Source organism: Amblyomma mixtum, chromosome 1 (genome assembly GCF_055824585.1).
Source record: "Amblyomma mixtum isolate Tamu chromosome 1, ASM5582458v1, whole genome shotgun sequence".
In the NCBI taxonomy this organism is placed as follows: domain Eukaryota; kingdom Metazoa; phylum Arthropoda; class Arachnida; order Ixodida; family Ixodidae; genus Amblyomma; species Amblyomma mixtum.
Window position 1 is genome coordinate 198,137,753 of NC_143012.1, and position 16,503 is coordinate 198,154,255.

At 45.1% G+C, this 16,503-nt stretch overlaps 1 long non-coding RNA gene across 2 annotated transcripts; it reads right to left on the minus strand.

Moving 5' to 3' along the window:
* Positions 1-845: 845 nt before the first annotated feature.
* LOC149370509 (uncharacterized) lies at positions 846-9,095 on the minus strand. 2 transcript variants are annotated; one of them, XR_016285821.1, is made up of 4 exons: positions 8,526-9,087; positions 6,419-6,745; positions 4,501-4,586; positions 1,122-4,424 (listed from the first exon to the last, which is right to left on the minus strand). It is a non-coding gene; the product is annotated as an uncharacterized LOC149370509 (long non-coding RNA). The 2 variants fall into 2 exon arrangements; XR_016285818.1 differs by lacking the exon at positions 4,501-4,586 and having other exon boundaries at positions 846-4,424; positions 8,526-9,095.
* Positions 9,096-16,503: the final 7,408 nt, after the last annotated feature.

Here is a 16,503-nt window from a genome sequence, read left to right on the forward strand (position 1 = left end):
CCATTCGTACAGTCTTACCCTGTCAGTGGCTGCTCGGTCCGGCAGGAACATAATGCTAACTTTGGCTTACGAGGTTTAACGTCCCAAAGCGACTCAGGCTATGAGGGACGCCACAGTGGAGGGATCCAGTAATTTCGACCAACAGTGGCCCTTAACGTGCTCCGACATCGCACAGCATCTGGGCCTGTTGTGTGTCACCATCGGAATACAACTGCCGCAGGCGGGGTCATACCAGCGTCTAATGGAATTTGTTTAATTTTGTCGTTACACTCACAGTAAGATTAGTCTTTCCCAAGTACAAGTTGTATTTAATGTCAGAGTCCAAGGAAGGGCAGCTTTCCAAAGCCACAGCTGGGCTTGTACAGCGTAATTAAGCAGCATTAACATCCTTTAGAATCTATTAACGTGTTTGTACTATGATTACACAATGGACACAGTATTTATCAAGGCAAACAATGGCAGCGTATATATGCCTGCAAATGTTTAAATCAAGAATAGTATCTGCTAGCTTATTAAAAATATATCATTTATAAAATGACCGTCCAACTTCTCAGAAGTACCGAATCTGTGGAGAAATACAAATTGCAGATTGCCAGTATGCCTAGGAAAATACATTTTGACTGTCAAAAAAGGATTAGGAGCACTTTATTATTAACCACGCGAGGATTGTGTAAAGATGGGTCGGGTCACACCCAATAGTGCAAAACATGAACCCTTGGAAAAGATGCGAAGTTGTGGCGCCTATGCACTCATATGCTGTGCATAATGGGCTGCCTTGCATTACCATAACGTGTCCAGGTAGACTGCCACAAGTCAATAAAAATATCCGATATATACAACCACAGTTTTCAGTTAGGTAGACATTTTATTTGTGACATTCTTAATCTAGCTGGCAGGCTATCAACAGCCCGAGGTGAATGTGACGTGCAGGATGAAACGGGTGCCATATGTGGATACTGGAGTAAATGTGATGTGATGAGCCTTGGGAGCATTCCTCTTCACATGGCGCCAGGCAGTCTTGCGGCCACATAATACAGCTGACAGTGCTTCATTCTGTAACCTGTAATACTGCAGTTACTTGCATCATGGATGCAGTTTCTTGTGGGAAAAAATTAGAATGGTAAGTTTGGTGCATTTATTACATGGTGTAAAACATGGTGTGGTCAGTTGAACTTTCCCCAGATTTTGATGATTGATGTAGGGAAAGCATTTATTATGCAAATGCATCCATTATTTAAGTAAATATGGTGTACAAAAACCTGGAATGGAAACAGAAATCAGCATCTGCAGGATTGAAACAAATTCCTAACAACTTTGGCGCAGCACCATACCCATGACTGCCAAGCCACATTTTAGCCCCTAGCCTTTCACTCTACACTGTCCTTAATCTGTTCATTCCCAATGGGCCAGACATGAGGCCGTATGGCACTCGGGTATCCGTATCTGCCTATATGGACATGCCACGTTGTCTACTACACAGCTTTTTAAACACTTGTAGCAACAGTGTCAGTTTTCTCAGAAGCATGAAACTTTGTTACGATTAGTTTTATGACACACCCAGCACATTAACAGGCATTCTAGCCAAATTATAATTTCGTTGCAGTTGGGCTTTGAAGCATTTTTCATTAATGAGTAAAAAGGAAATGACATTAACTGGGCACTATATGTTTCATCTAAGCTGCCTTCTCGACAAATAGGGGCATTTTAGAATTTCTAGGCAACAAAGTTGGCACAGTGTTCCCATCACACAACAGAAGGCTCATTTCTTGGAAGGCTGGTGGAGAGACACTGTGTAAGAGCCAAGCAAGTTCATTTATGAAGTGCTTTATCATGTGAGGGAAGGCTATTCACAGCTGTTTCTACCATGGCAATATAAGTTCGTGTCACAAATTGCACCAGCAATGTTCTGAAAAATGAGTAATACTGTTTTTCTGTTGCAGCAGTATTCTCTTTGCAAAATAAGATGAATAGTAGTTTTGCGCTGCAGCTTTCAGTGTGCAAGATGACAGCTATGGCTTAGCCTTTTGTCAAGAATACTTTTTCTCATATGCATTGCAGAACTGTGGAACCACATATTGTCAACTGTCCTAAAAGGCAAGGTGTGTTGCTGGGCGAGTTGGTTGGGGTACATCTTGAGAAAAACAGCACTTGCAGACAAAGGAAACGAGAAGGACACACAACTGCGCTGTTTTTTTTGTGTGTGTCCTTGTTCTGGTCCTTTGTCTGCAAGCGCTGTTTTTCTCAAGATGTCCTAAAAGGGCGGTGCACTGTGACAGCACGACGCAACAAAGAGGAATGCAGCATGGAGCGACACTTCATACTAATTTTATTGAAGAGCGCATGCCTCTATGAGTGCATCACATGCAGACAAAATGCAATCAAGCAGGGATGACGAAGAAATAAAATTATAGTGAATGCAAGGCAGGTATGAACAAGAAAATGAGTGCACTAATTTCCCAAAGATGAAAAATGTTTGCCAATTGTCAGAAGTTCTCTGTTGAGCAGTGCCAGAGAGGGCGTACTCACACAAGCAGATTCTGAGTAGGGAATGAGGGGCCTGAAATATCTCAATTTCTTAATTGTCGGGTTTAACATTCGGGAGCGGCACATGGGCTATGAGGGACACCATAATGGAGGTCTCTGGATTAATTTACACCACCTGGGGCCCTTTAATGCACGCTGACTTTGCACAGCACATGGCCATCTTTGTATTTTGCCTCCACTGAAATGTGGCCGCTATGGCCGGATCAAACCCACAGCCTTCGTGTAAGCAGTCTAAGAACGCCAGAGCCACTGAGGCGCCGCGGCGGGATGAGTTCTCCATTCCTAGGAGGAAAGTTTCGGGAAAAAGGAATGACTAGAAAAGAAATACCAGAGGCCTGTAGTGTACCGTCAATGGTGCTGCTTGATATGGGATATGATGGCGCACCTTTCTCATGACCATGTGGGCTTCAAGAAAATTAGCAAATGGCACTCCTCTTCCCTGCTGTGTCTTGAGCTTGCTATGCTAAAGCACTTTGTCAGAATAGCCTGCCAACTAGCTCATAACATAATCCTAATCCCTCACCTGAAATCTGCCATCTTCAGCTGGCAGGGCCTACAAATGCCAGCACAGTCAAATGCTACTTTCTGGCTGCTCTGCATCTGACACAAGTGTAGCTCCATTATAGCAACAGCATGCATGTGCTTGCACATGTGCACATGCGTTGCATGGTCAACACGTACTTGTGTACATGTTGTGGCAAGCCTCGCACTGCTCACAATGAAGCTCACAGCCACTGCACGATTTGCTAGTTCTTTCCACTGTGTGCTTGAAGTTCACCAAACTTTGTGACTTTACATGCCACTGGCCATCTCCCACTCTCTCAGTACTGGACTTAGAAAGCTCAATCCCCACTTTATGCTTCCTAAATAGGGCAGATTTGCGGTGGTCTGCTCCTCCTTTGACACCTGTTGTAAAGTTTTTCGGATGTGAAATTGAAGAGTACTTTGATTAATGTATCCAATCACCCATTTACCTTGCCACCAAAGTGAGAGTACTTCAGTGCCTTGACTCCAAGTGATTATTTGTTGTTAATCCAATGTACTGCCGATAGCAGTAAGCCCACTGACATGCCCTCTTTGCGTATGTTTTCTCAAAATTTCTGACAAAGCCAAAGGCAATTAAGCTGATGCTCTTTGGAGTGGATACCAAGAAGTGCAGGGAGCAACTGTTGAGACTCAGTCTCATCTGTCCACTTCATCAGAGTGTGCAGCATGTCCCTTGTTGTACTCCTGCAGTCCTTGTTTGTGACTGTATTCAGGTGCGTGCTCCAGTTGTGTAGCACCTGCCAGCTGCAAAGCAGTCGACTCCTCAAGGGACCCATCACCTGCTCCCATGCACTGCCATAAACAGGGGCATCATCAGACATAAATGCCTGACATGGTATTGTGTTTTTTTCTTTGATGGCCTCGAAAAACCTCACCACAGTGCCCGTGTTCACCCTTTTTGAAATCAAGTAGGCACACGGGATACCAAAGGCATCTTGAGAAATTGTGAGCAGGGTTGTCAGTTGGAGTTAGTACTTATTTATGACATGGGTGGAGTCAGTGCACAGTTTCGCTGCCCCCAATTCATAAAGGAGCTCTCGTTGTGGGAACGTCATTAATGCTAGCTCAAAGTCACCATCATGACTGTTGGGGTCACCCTTCTTCCTGTAATACAACAGTGGCGACTCATTTTTTGCCCTCATTTCTTCGACCCATAATTCAACACTCTTAAAATCGTCTGGATCTCTCTGCTCTGTTTTTCCAATCCTAAACTTATCTGTAATGTTACGGAGGTCCTTAGTGGTCACAAGTTGCATCCGTGGGCTTGATCCACTTGTACCTGCTCGGATGTTTGTGCACGATGGTTTTTTCTGGCATTCCTTCTGCTAACCGGCCTGAAAATGGTACAGAAAAAAACTGTTAACATCTCTGGTTCATCTGCCTACAGCCATGTAATAAAGTGACAAATACTTCTGGTCGGATTCCTTCGTCTTCCACTTTGTTCCTTTTCGCAGGTGACACACAGTTCATCTTACTTTCATTTCACTTTTGTGGCACTGCAAAGCACACAACAAAATGGTTGTTTCAAAGCCAGATGGACTTTATTTTTATGAGCTTGAGTGTTTAAACTTGCATACTGCAATGCAAAACAGGGAAGTTATATACAGCGTGTTATAAATGCGGAATATAACAGCACTGAAAATGTGGACAAGAAAAGAATAAGGACATGTGCTTCTCATCCTGTCCCATTTCATTCTGCATATTCAAAAAATGCACCGATTCGCCTGACAGCAACCTTTAAAGGAGTAGAGACACCAAATTTTTGAACGCGAACTTTGTTTCTTTGGACTTGTGCACAAGACAATAGTGTGCACGAGTCACAATGTAGAATTCACTTACGCCAGGTAAATAATTTCTAAGTGAATATTTTTCTCATGCTGTTTCAGTTTCAACACCTGAATGACTGCTGCTAAGTCAGAGACAATTGAAGGGCATGCCAGTCATACATAAACTGAAATATAAATGCTGCTTGTTCATTTTTTTTTTTTGCGATTTCAACTTTTGTGCAGGCTTGTGTTTTATGTTAGTGGTTTTTGAGGAAAGGAAATGGTGCAGTAACTGCCTCAACCATGCCATGAAGGAAAGAAGGAGTGAAAGAAGCAAGAGAGAAAGGTGCTGTAGTGGAGGGCTCCGTAATAATTTCGACCGCCTGGGGATCTTTGGGCACTGACACTGCGCAGCACGTGGGCACCTCTTGCCTACATCGAAACTCAGCTGCCGCAGCCGGGTTCTAACCCGGGTACTCCAGATTAGTAGCTGAACACTCAAACCACAGCCGTTCCTGCGAGAGTTACTGATGAAGTGCCAAAACAGCCAAATAATTCTAATTAATGAAAGTTCACTGCAGACGATCTGTCTTATGAGAAAAAACATGGCCCTTATACAACCATTAGACTGGTGGCGTTGCTTTGATCAGCAACAAAATGCCTACGCTTTTGACAGGCAGCCAAAAAAAGAGGCTAGCATCGAGTGCAACTGTCAGTCATTCAAGACACGTTTCATAGAGCTCAAGCCTACTTCTTACGGATGAAGTTCGACGTCAGCCGATTGAGCGACAGACCTAGGATAGTCAATGAAACCAGCAGAAAAACAAAAGAACAGACATTGGAGTAGTTCAGTGCTAGACGACATTCCTAATTATGTTCAGTTTGAAAGACTGGACCCCTTCCACAAAGCATCTCTAAACTAAACGGCATGAAGTTCGTACAGACTGTGCTGTGCATGCAATGTGCCGTGGATCAATTGTTTTTCACCCTTCGATGCGACCAAGTAGGCTCAAGTGAATTGCACTACAGTCAAATACAACTCGAGAACGAAGTGGCAGATGGGCCTTAAAGAAGACCCCCCCAGTCAATGGCGTCAGCTGATTTTCATCAGTTAACCCAATTAAAGCCATAACTAATCCCCTTTCATCTGCCACCCTCCTGCAGTGCTACCCCCTAGGATTAACCATGACATCATGAGAATCGGTCGACGCCATTGGATGGCAGGCTTCCTTTGAGGGGCATTGGCCACTGGGTTCTTAAGCTGTGCCCTACTATAACTTCTTCCGCCCCCTCGTTTTGTGGGACATGCCTTCTCCCACTTTACAATAGGCATTTTCGTGTTGTCCCACCTCTTTTGTGCCATAGATGCATCGCAGAAGAATAAAAATCATTGAAATGATCACTCGAGTTAATGAGCAATATCTTCCCCCTAAGATACATTTCTATTGCACTTTCGTCTCCCATTTATGAAAGGTTGGTGGAGTGTAGCTTCTAAACGTTTTCACATTCCGGTACAGTCAACACAGCATGCACAAATGCTTTGTACAAGAGGAGTGGCTAACCTGCAAGCCCTCTGGCATCATCCTGGGACAGCCTTTGGTGGCAGGCCTCATTGAAGTGTCCGTAGTGTTTCTTTTGAAACACTACATATACCTTGCCCTCTTTCTCCATGACCTCTAGAGTAGCAAAGCAGTGTTTGCTGATTTTGCAGCTTCCTTGCCCCTTTTCCTGCCTTTGGCGCTGTTCTATAGGAAGCTCTTCGTACGAGCCGGAATGGTGGCAGTGCAGGTAGCGTTTAAAAACCCTTGGTGCACATTCCTTCTTTCCTGTAGAAGCTATAAAATGGCAGCAAGTTTTGCTTTCTTCTCCGTCTTTCCAGGCGCAAAATCCTGAAGCAGAAAGATTGTAAACATAACTAAGCACTCCACATAGTATTAGTTAATTATTAGTGTGAAAGCACAATTCCGAACGGTAAACCCCGAGCAAGATCCTGCGATGTGTATGTGGGTTTGTGCCAAGAGCATAGCAACGGCGACATAGCAACCACAGCCTCACAGCAGCATTGCAACATAGTTATGACACGATGCCAACATATGATGTTAAGTCCATGACCACTCATGACTAAAAAGAAATTTTTAAAAATTGAGGCGTGAACAAAGGTGGGCTCCATTTTGATAAAAACGTGTACACAATGATAGCACATGAATAACGGCATAAGGCATCCTTAGAAAGCCAACAGTAAAGTAACAAGACAAGGCAATGTTCATGAAATTCTGCTTTTGCACGTTTATAAAATTTCGGCAAAACTTCTCTGTCAATTTTTTGTGTATCACACTACTTTCATTTTTTGAAAAGCAAGGCCAAATTAAAGTTTGTACTTTTTACATACACTAATGAAAAATGCATGTGCTATGGAGTGGGCACATATGCAGTACTCTCGCACTACTACTGGCGCTCTGCCTCTGCCAAGTGCGCATGACAATCACAGATTTAGCTTCACATTTTTAGCCTTTTGCCTGCAGTGCAGAACTGCATTTCCCAGCTTTTTTATTGTTAAAAATTTATCAGTCATTCGCTTACTGTTTTTTCCTGCTATAGCGCATGGGGAACAATTTTTGGAGAAAATTATTAAGTTCAGGTTAAGTTATTACACGGACTGTTACATGGAAGTATTTCAATTTTACTACACCCTGCAAAAACTCATTCCTGCACAGCAACCTTTTACATGGCCCTGTCCTTTGACCACAAATTCAGGTCAGCGCTGTTGACTTCTAAAGGCAGAACAATGCTGGGCATTCTTCCTACACACTTCTGCATGTTGCGATTGCCATGGCTTCAGCGCTGCTAAGCCAGTGCATGCCGCGACAATGTTGTGTGTCCTGTCGAGACATTGCAGATGCCTGCAACAAAGCATAAGCAAGGCCTGTAGCAGCGAGTCTGCTGCAAGGACCAGTTTTTTTCCTGCAGTGGCCACTTTAAATATGAAAGAGAGTGCACTGCTTGTCACTTTGCTTATGGAGGAGCTAGGACACCAAAAAAAAATTCTGCAGACACACATAAGACTGCTTACCAGCGAGAATGCCAAAGCATTAAAGTGCACAGTCATGCTATGTTGCAGAATGACGAGTCATGAGTGCAAGGCATGACTACGCAACTTTGTACAAACTCTGCACACCTTATGTTACTAGTAAAGTGCTGAGTCATGCTACACTTCAGAATGATTAGGAGTCAAAACTATGACTACCTAAACTTTGTACAAACTATACACCTTACATTACAAATAAGTGCAAAATGACTATGACAAGTCATGGCTTTCAAAGGTTATAGTACGTTACGTTTCACATTTCACTCGAATGCCCGCAAAGGCTACCTCTGCAGATCTGTCGCACTAGACCAAGCCCATTGAAATCTTCATGGTTCCTTTAAAAAACGTGCATGTCATCGCTAAGTTTTTGTGCACAAAACCACGTGCAAGTTTCCCCAGGTGAGTGTAAGCCCGTAAATAAAAAAAAAAGAACGCGCTTTGTGTTTACAAACTTAAAATGCGCGCACTCGAAAAGTCAATAAACTGCAACTTTTCAATCGGTAATCTAAGCGCGCGACTGCATCCCGCTTTGGCCCTTTATTGCTTTAATCACAAAGTGCGTGCATGCAGACTTCGTTTCTTACCTTTATTAGAGTCGAAGACTAGATTCTCCACCTCTTCCTCGAAGTCGTGGTGCCGTCGCAGGTCACGAAGGGCGACAAAATGCTTCGGACGTAAGTCGCACAAGAACGGCCGTGCCTTACTACATGTTGTTGTTGTGACTGGGAGAAGGATGCATGGGCCTGCCTACTGGCTGGAGCCGAGCCACCACCGCTGCCGCGTGCAGATAGAGGAGAGATCAGAGGAAAGAGAAAAAGAAAAGATGCGTCGCAGCAACAACCGCGTCCTTCCCCATGAATATCCTTGATGGGTGTTTTTAAATTACTAGTATTGAAGAACGCCTTGTCGCAAACCGCTGAAGCAACGCCATCGCACGTGCCCGTCTCCATGCTCAAGGCAAAAAAATAAAAAAAAAAACAAGCGAGCAAGAAATGCACCTTGGGATACCTTGGGATATTGAGCAAGGATTTTCAAGAAGAGTTGAGATTTTCCCTGTCGGTTGAAGCGCAGTGTTCCCCAAAAGTCCCCACAGAGTGACGTAGAGTAGAGCAGTGACGTCTGTTCTCGGTTGGCCAATCGCAACGAGGATCACCTTCCTCTGAATACGCCCTCCGCATTCGCCGTCGCACCTTAGCGCCGACGATCTCAACTCGCATATACGCTCGCGTCGTCATCGCGTTCGCTTCGGCGCTCCCAGCTGGAGGGCCCTCGGTTGTCACCAGCGGCGGGCTTTCTTTCTCGATTGCCCCCGTTCGTTTCTCCGGCGTGGACAAAGCGGCCAGGGGAAGGGAAGGCCCCTCTGCGGGGCGTCTCCGAGAGAGGCCGCTCGCGTGAGGCCCCGGGGGGGTCCCCATTCAGTGCATCGGGCCGATCAGAGCGGCCCCATTGTTACGCTCTCCGGTGCGGCGGCAAGGGGGCTACGGCGTTCCCTTCCATGCGCGTAATGACGGGACGAAAATGGACTCCTCACTCTCGCCGCGCCTGCCTATGTAAATCCGCGCGCCGCTGCTTTCCCTGCTTGGCGTTTGCATAGCGTTGCGCGCTCGGGCCGGCCGTTTTGCTGGGGCGAAGGACGGTTTTTGTGAGTATTGGATGACCTCGTGGCGTTTCACATCTCCTCACTGAATAGCTTATCACGCCACGTATCGCTTTTTTCCCTCTTTTTTTTTTTTTTTACGCGGAAACTGGACGCAGTACACTGACAAACAATAGAATTCCTGGATGATGGATGTCTGCCAAGAATGAATGTCCTGCTCCTATCAAGATGCGCTACTATCGAATGACCCTTGAGAAAGAGAAGGAACATTAAGTGACGCTTACCAAAAGGTGTTCACTGATGCCACTGTGAGAGCAGGCAACGGCTATTGACGGCGCTTTTGAAGGGACAAAAATGGGAACGAGTTACCACCTTTCTTATTCCTTTCTGATACCGACCATCATCACGGAGGCTTCATTCCCGTGTGCAAAGGGTACAAACTACATGCAGAACCATTTCGCGGGATTTTGGGTTCGAGCATTTTCGAATTTCTCTAAAAATAACAACAAAATTCAATAAATAAATAAAAGCAGAAAAACACAAACGCACTCGCAAGCTTAGATGCAGACGGAGAGCATTATCAGCTGAGATACGCCAAAATAATGAATTAAAGTTCATTGGTGTCAACAAGACCTAGATGCACCAGTCGCCCGTAAAATTTATTACTGCTGGTCATCTAGTGGCTTACTGCGAAGTAGGCAGAGGTGAACAAAAAGATATTTGGTTAAGCGTCTCCGTCCTTGTGGTGTCCACTTCCTGGGCGGAAAGAAAATTCTGGAAGCCACGGACGGAAGGGATACGAGGTGGCCGTCGTGAGCACTACCAACCGCAATGGCCACTTTTCCACGTCGCAACGCCGCCGCAAATTCTTGTCCCATCGAGGTACTGATCGCGATCATTCGAGGACTGCAGCATGCGGGTAGAGCTAACCTCGGCGGCCCGCCGAAGAGGCGCTGTATGCGGGTATCGCACGCCGCGAGCGCGAAGCTCCTGTGCGGGCGAGTATATGCAGGAGGGGGCAAAGCGGTCAGCGTCGTCGGCGTGCAGGCCATGGCGCGGCGTCCGAAACAACAATGGCCGTCCGAATCAGACGGCGGCAGCTCGGCCCCTTGGGCGTCGCGGCCGAGTTTCCTGCTCAGGAGGAACGACCCGCCATTTCCCCGCTCATCTGGGTCAGCGGCCGAGGAGCCGACTCCAGGAAGAGGGAGCAGCCGATATGCCGCCGACGAGGCATGCAGCCGGGGCCGACTGACCATCCGCCTCGGTCCGTCGTTAGATTTGTCCGTTCAATTGGTCCGGCTGCTGCACGGAAGCGATCATCGCCGATTAACCGTTCAGACGGAAGGGGCAGACGACAGGGTCAATTTGCGCGAAAGGAGCGAAAATAGAATTACAATGGCCATGGAACGCTCGCGCGAGGCACTGAACTCCAAAAAAAGAAATAAATATGCAGAGGACTGCAGAAGATATAACGCAACTGTCTAAGGCGGCTCAAGGGGTAACTCATCTCAGAAGCCCACCAACATCACGCGACCAAGTAAGAAAAATGATAGCTACTCCCCGGCAAGCCTCTATAACATTCGCAGTGGGAGCCGCAAACATGATTTTCACCCTGAGAAAGTACGCTGCACTGTGCATTGTAATACATAAAACTGTAGCTTATTGATTGCACCTCCGAATGAAGAAAACGTCTTAGTTGTGTGCGCGAAAATTTTCGGAAATGTAAGCTGGTTTAACGGGAAAAGAATACAAGCAAAACAAAAATAGGCGGCTGCACTGAGACACAAATTAATTTAAGAAATGAATACAGAAGACCTTGCACATGCCATTAGCTACCATTCTTGCGATTTCCAGCTGTGCATGTAATACACTCCAGTTTCTGTGGTCTTTCAAGTGGGACGCGCTGCGCATTACACTTGTTATGAATTCTGTTCTTGTTTTTCTTTTATAGCAGAGCTTGCAGTTCCTATTTTTCCCTCTTTTTTTTTTCGGTTGGTAGTGACATGGGTTCTATGGGTCAAAAGGGGACGCCTTCCTTTTCATCATCATAATCGAAAATATGGTGGTGAATTTGGTAAAATACCTGGGAAATATGTTGCAAAGACCCTAAAGCACCAAACAAACCCACTCTCATCATTTATAAATCAAGCGCACCGTATGAAATGCAACGTAAACGGCAAAACGAAGTATGCGCAAGCTGGCGGTGATGTCAAGGGTCTCTGGGACGAAGTCTTACAAATCGGAACTGAAATCCGACCATTCCACATGGTTGTCCAACTCGGCACTTCTGCATAAAGAAAAAGAAAAAAATGAAGCGCTCAGTGTAGCTTTTCGCTTTCGAAGAGCGCCCAGCGCAGTAGACGCCGCGACCGCCGAGCGGCGGACTACGGCCGGTCAGTTTCATTTTTCGCGTCGCCTCCTCGCATTAGCAAAAAACAAGAAACAAAACTGAAGCCATTATAAAATAAAAAAGAGCTAAAACCAATAAGGTGGCGTTATAGAAGCAAAATAAGTGGTGCCGTTTGTGCAGGAATGCCGACTTTACTGTTTGGCGGGAGATTCAAACGTCGGTCATAAAATGACCGATGGCTTATGGCGCGGCAAAGTTGGCGTGGCCTCCCTTGACATCATCATGAGAAAAAAATCTAATAGATTTGGTAAAATATCTTGGCAGTCTGTTACAAAGACTCTAAAGCGCCAACTAAAACTACTGTCATCATTTACAAATCAGGCGCAGTACGTAAAATACAAAGTGAACGGTGAAACGAAACACGCGCGAGCACACGCTGATGTCCCGGGCCTCTGGGACGAAGTCTCGTAATCGAAAGTAATACTCGTCAATTCCACGTACTTTCCTAACTCATCAATACTGTTCTAAAAAAAAAAAAAAAGAGAGTATAAGGAGCGACAAAAGTCGCCAGTGCTACCTTTCGGCTTTGAGGAGCGCGCAGCGACACGGACGCCACGACCGGCAATCGGCGGACTACGTTCGGTCACAGTTTCATTTTTCACATCGCCTCCTCGCGTTACAAAATGAAACAAAAAAGCTGAAACCAAAGAAATTGTCTTATAGTAGCAAACTGGATGGGACACCTTGTCCAGGACCGCCGGCTTGAATTTTTGGCGGCAGGTTTAAAACGTCGGTCATATATGACCGATGGCCTATGGCGCGCTAACGAAAGTGAAAACATGTCTTTCAAACTAATGTGATCTGCTTTAACGGTTACACTGTCATCTGGCTGCCGTGAGAGAGATAGAAAGCTCTTTAATGAAAAACAGAGATTCTGGTCGGCGTGGATAATCCCTGCCAAGCTACTCAGCACAGCGTATACGGAATAGGGGAGCAAAGATGGAAGAAGATTGGTAGAAAAGAGTGCGGTCATTGAAGAGGATCGCAAAGCAATAGTTCACTTCATGATGGCTTTTTTGGATGAGACCGAAGTAAATTTCTGTGCATGTAAAGCGGGGTGATCAAGAGTTCGGGTAATTTAGAGTTTGTTTAAAACACCAATACCGTCTAAATAGGCAAATATTATTGCACGTCGCTGCTGACTGTAGCAAAATAAAATATCTAATATAGAGTCCACTGTGAATGGCAGTTGGGTGACGGACTGCATGCAATGTTCTTAGTGCGCACGTCCGTTGGCATACGCTGGACATCTGAAGAGAATATGAAGTACAGTCTCAACTCAGCCGCAGTTATCACAACAGGGACTGTCTGCTTGCTTGAAACGGTATCGTAGATTGTTTGCAAATGCAAAGTTAAAACGGAGGCGATGATCAATTGTTTCTAGATGACGCGGAAGCCCGAGTGGTATTCTTTGATTTGAGCTGTGGGTCGATGGAATAGAGAAAGAAGTAATGATAACTTGAAAAATTCCAGGTATATCATTTGGAGTGTTCGGACCCATATGATTTTGTGAAGAAGATGCGCTTATAGTTACGACGCTGTAGGTTTTGCGGGCCGCTTCGTCTGCTCTGTCATTGGCGAGGAAGCCGCAGTGAGCTGGAATCTACTGAAAAATTATACAGTGGCCTTCAACAATAACCAAGTCGTGCAGGTATCCAATGTCATGAGAAATTGGCTATTGATTTGTACTCTTCAGTAGGTTGGACAAGTTTTGTAGCGCCCCTTGCAAGTCCGTAAAGATTAACCAGCGACCTAGGCTATGGAGCACGGCGTAGAAGACTGCTTTATTCCGTACAGCAGTATTCCGTGGTCGAGGATATCCCCCGCTGGAGGCGCAATGAAAGCATTTGGCCTGATGAGGGCACATAAAGGCCGCATGATGAGGAGTCTTGAGAAGTTGAGCCATCAGGGAATATGTATAACATGAGGGAAAACAGCCCGAAAGAAGCCCGAAGGCGAAACGAAGAACGGACAGGAAAGAGCGCTGAACTGAGAACTGAATTTTTATTGAGCGAAACTACTACAATATATAGGAAGGCAGTAGCAAAGCTAATAAGATGCAGTCAACGTCACATGGTGTATAGAGCCATAAAAGCGATAAAAACATAACAGGGTGAAAAAGCTAACAGTCAACTGAATCTCAAAAGGGATGATAACAAAATAAGAAAAAAAAAGTACACTTGATGACTATGAACAGTTAAAGTAACAAGATGTAAAGAGCCATAAAAACGGATAAAACAATAGCAGGGAACAAGGATAAAACCGATAAAAACTGACGAAATGAAATTGTGGAAGGAATAAAAACTGACTGAACGTGTCAACGTGGGGTTTAAAAAAGTGCACAGACCTTAACAATAAAACGATGAAACAGAAAATACTCAATGAATGAAATACGCGTTGTCAGCAATAACAATTTAGCAATCTAGTTCTAAAAAGGCAAGTTCACTCCCGTACAATGATTTTGACGCCTCACTGACACATTCCAAGCCCTTTCTTTTTATAAAGAAGGCTTCCTTTAACTCCCGGGCTACGTTGTCTCTACTTCTATCTAGAACAACAGTTTCGCGTAAACGAGACATGCATTTGCATTCTTTGCAAATGAAGCGCAAGATTAGAGCCAGTGCCTTTTTCAAGTGAGCGCTCGTGTTCCCTTAAACGTTCGTTCAAGCACCTTCCGGTTTGTCCAATATAAACTTTGTCGCATGTAAGCGGAATCTGGTAGATCACCCCATCCCTACACCTGACGAGCATGTTGGCGTGCTTTACGCCACAGGTTTGCTCTCTTGGTTTTTCGTTATTAATCCTATGACACAACGTAGCTAGCTTGCAAGGGGCAGGAAACACTATGGGAATCTTATATATATGGGAATCTTATACAGATAGAAGTAGAGACAGCGTAGCCCGGGAGTTAAAGGAAGCCTTCTTTATAAAAAGAGAGGGCTTGGAATGTGTCAGTGAAGCATCAAAATCATTGTACGGGAGTGAACTTGCCTTTTTAGAACTACATTGCTAAATTTTTATTGCCGACTATGCGTGTTTCATTCATTGAGTCTTTTCTGTTTCATTGTTTTATTGTTAAGGTCTGTGCACTTTTTTAGCCCCACGTTGTCACATTCAGTCAGTTTTTATTCCTTCCACAATTTCATTTCGTCAGTTTTTATCGGTTTTATCCTTGTTATCTGCTATTGCTGTTTTATCCGTTTTATGGCTCCTTACACCTTGTTACTTTAACTGTTCATAGTCGTCAAGTGTACTTTTTTTTCTCATTTTGTTATCATCCCTTTTGAGATTCAGTTGACTTTTAGCTTTTTCACCCTGTTATGTTTTTATCGCTTTTATGGCTCTTTACACCATGTGACGTTGACTGCATCTGATTATCTTTGCCACTGCCTTCCTATATATTGTACGAGTTTCGCTCAATAAAAATTCAGTTGCCAGTTCAGCGCTCTTTCCTGTCCCTTCTTCGTTTCGCCTTCGGGCTTCTTTCGCGCTGTTTTCCCTCATGTCACAATGAACAACTAGCCCAGCAAAAAGTTCTCCTTGAATATGTATGAGTTCTTGCGAATTCTTCTCAGTTAAGTAGATCAGAGCAGCTTGTTGCAGCGCAGCCTGCGGCATGCCGTTCTTCGCAGTGACACCCGGTATGAACAGCTTAATTTCATGAGTTGAGCGTGTCCAAGGAGGAAAAGTTGGAGCCAGTAGGTTACGTGGCTGATCGATGGCAGGAAGTTGCCATAGCTGCGCAGCTTGACCAAAGCAGGAATCGCTGTGAGTTATATGGAGTCGGTGCAGGAAGTGTTTATTTCCTTGAAGTAGCCTACACGACGTAGATCGGTTAAAATCGTTATCTGTGCGGCGATGACTTAGAGCGGTAGACAACCTGCTTCCGCAACTGTTCTTGAGGTGGAGGAGCTGTTTGGGAGGCCAAGACAGATCCGCAGGCAGGTGTTCAGCACTGCCTGGAGCGTCCTCTTATTTGATGCAGAAATTTTCTGGAAAATCGGTAAACTATATCGCAAAAGTCTATCAACATAGGCCTTACGAAGGAGAACCATAGAGCGACAATTGCAGCCCCAACGTGTACGTGCCATAAATTTGTAGAGTTGTGAAGCTGCTGCTATCTTCGCACGGAGTTTTTTTTTTTTTAACATGGGGTGTCCAAAGAAGGTTTTTGTCGATGACATTGCTGACGAAACGTTGGGTCCGCAGGTAGCGTATCAGCTTCCCACCAAGAAGGAGCGGATATTTGGTAATTTTTTTCCTGGTGAACGCCATGGCAACATTTTCTTCCGGTAAAGATGCAGTCCTCTGTAAGCCAATTACGCGGACATGCTTTCTTAAGACGCTGCGTGATGCGGCGCGATGTGATGCGCTCCAGATGCAGATATCATTTGCACGAACAGTGATTTGTACTCTTTGGGGCAGGTTTCGTGTTATTTGTGTCAGGGTGATATCGAAGAACAGAGGGCTGAGCACAGCACCCTGTGGTACGCCCTTTTCTACTGTGTGAGACAGTGTTGGGCTGTCTGAGGTGCTAATAAAAATTTATCGCTCT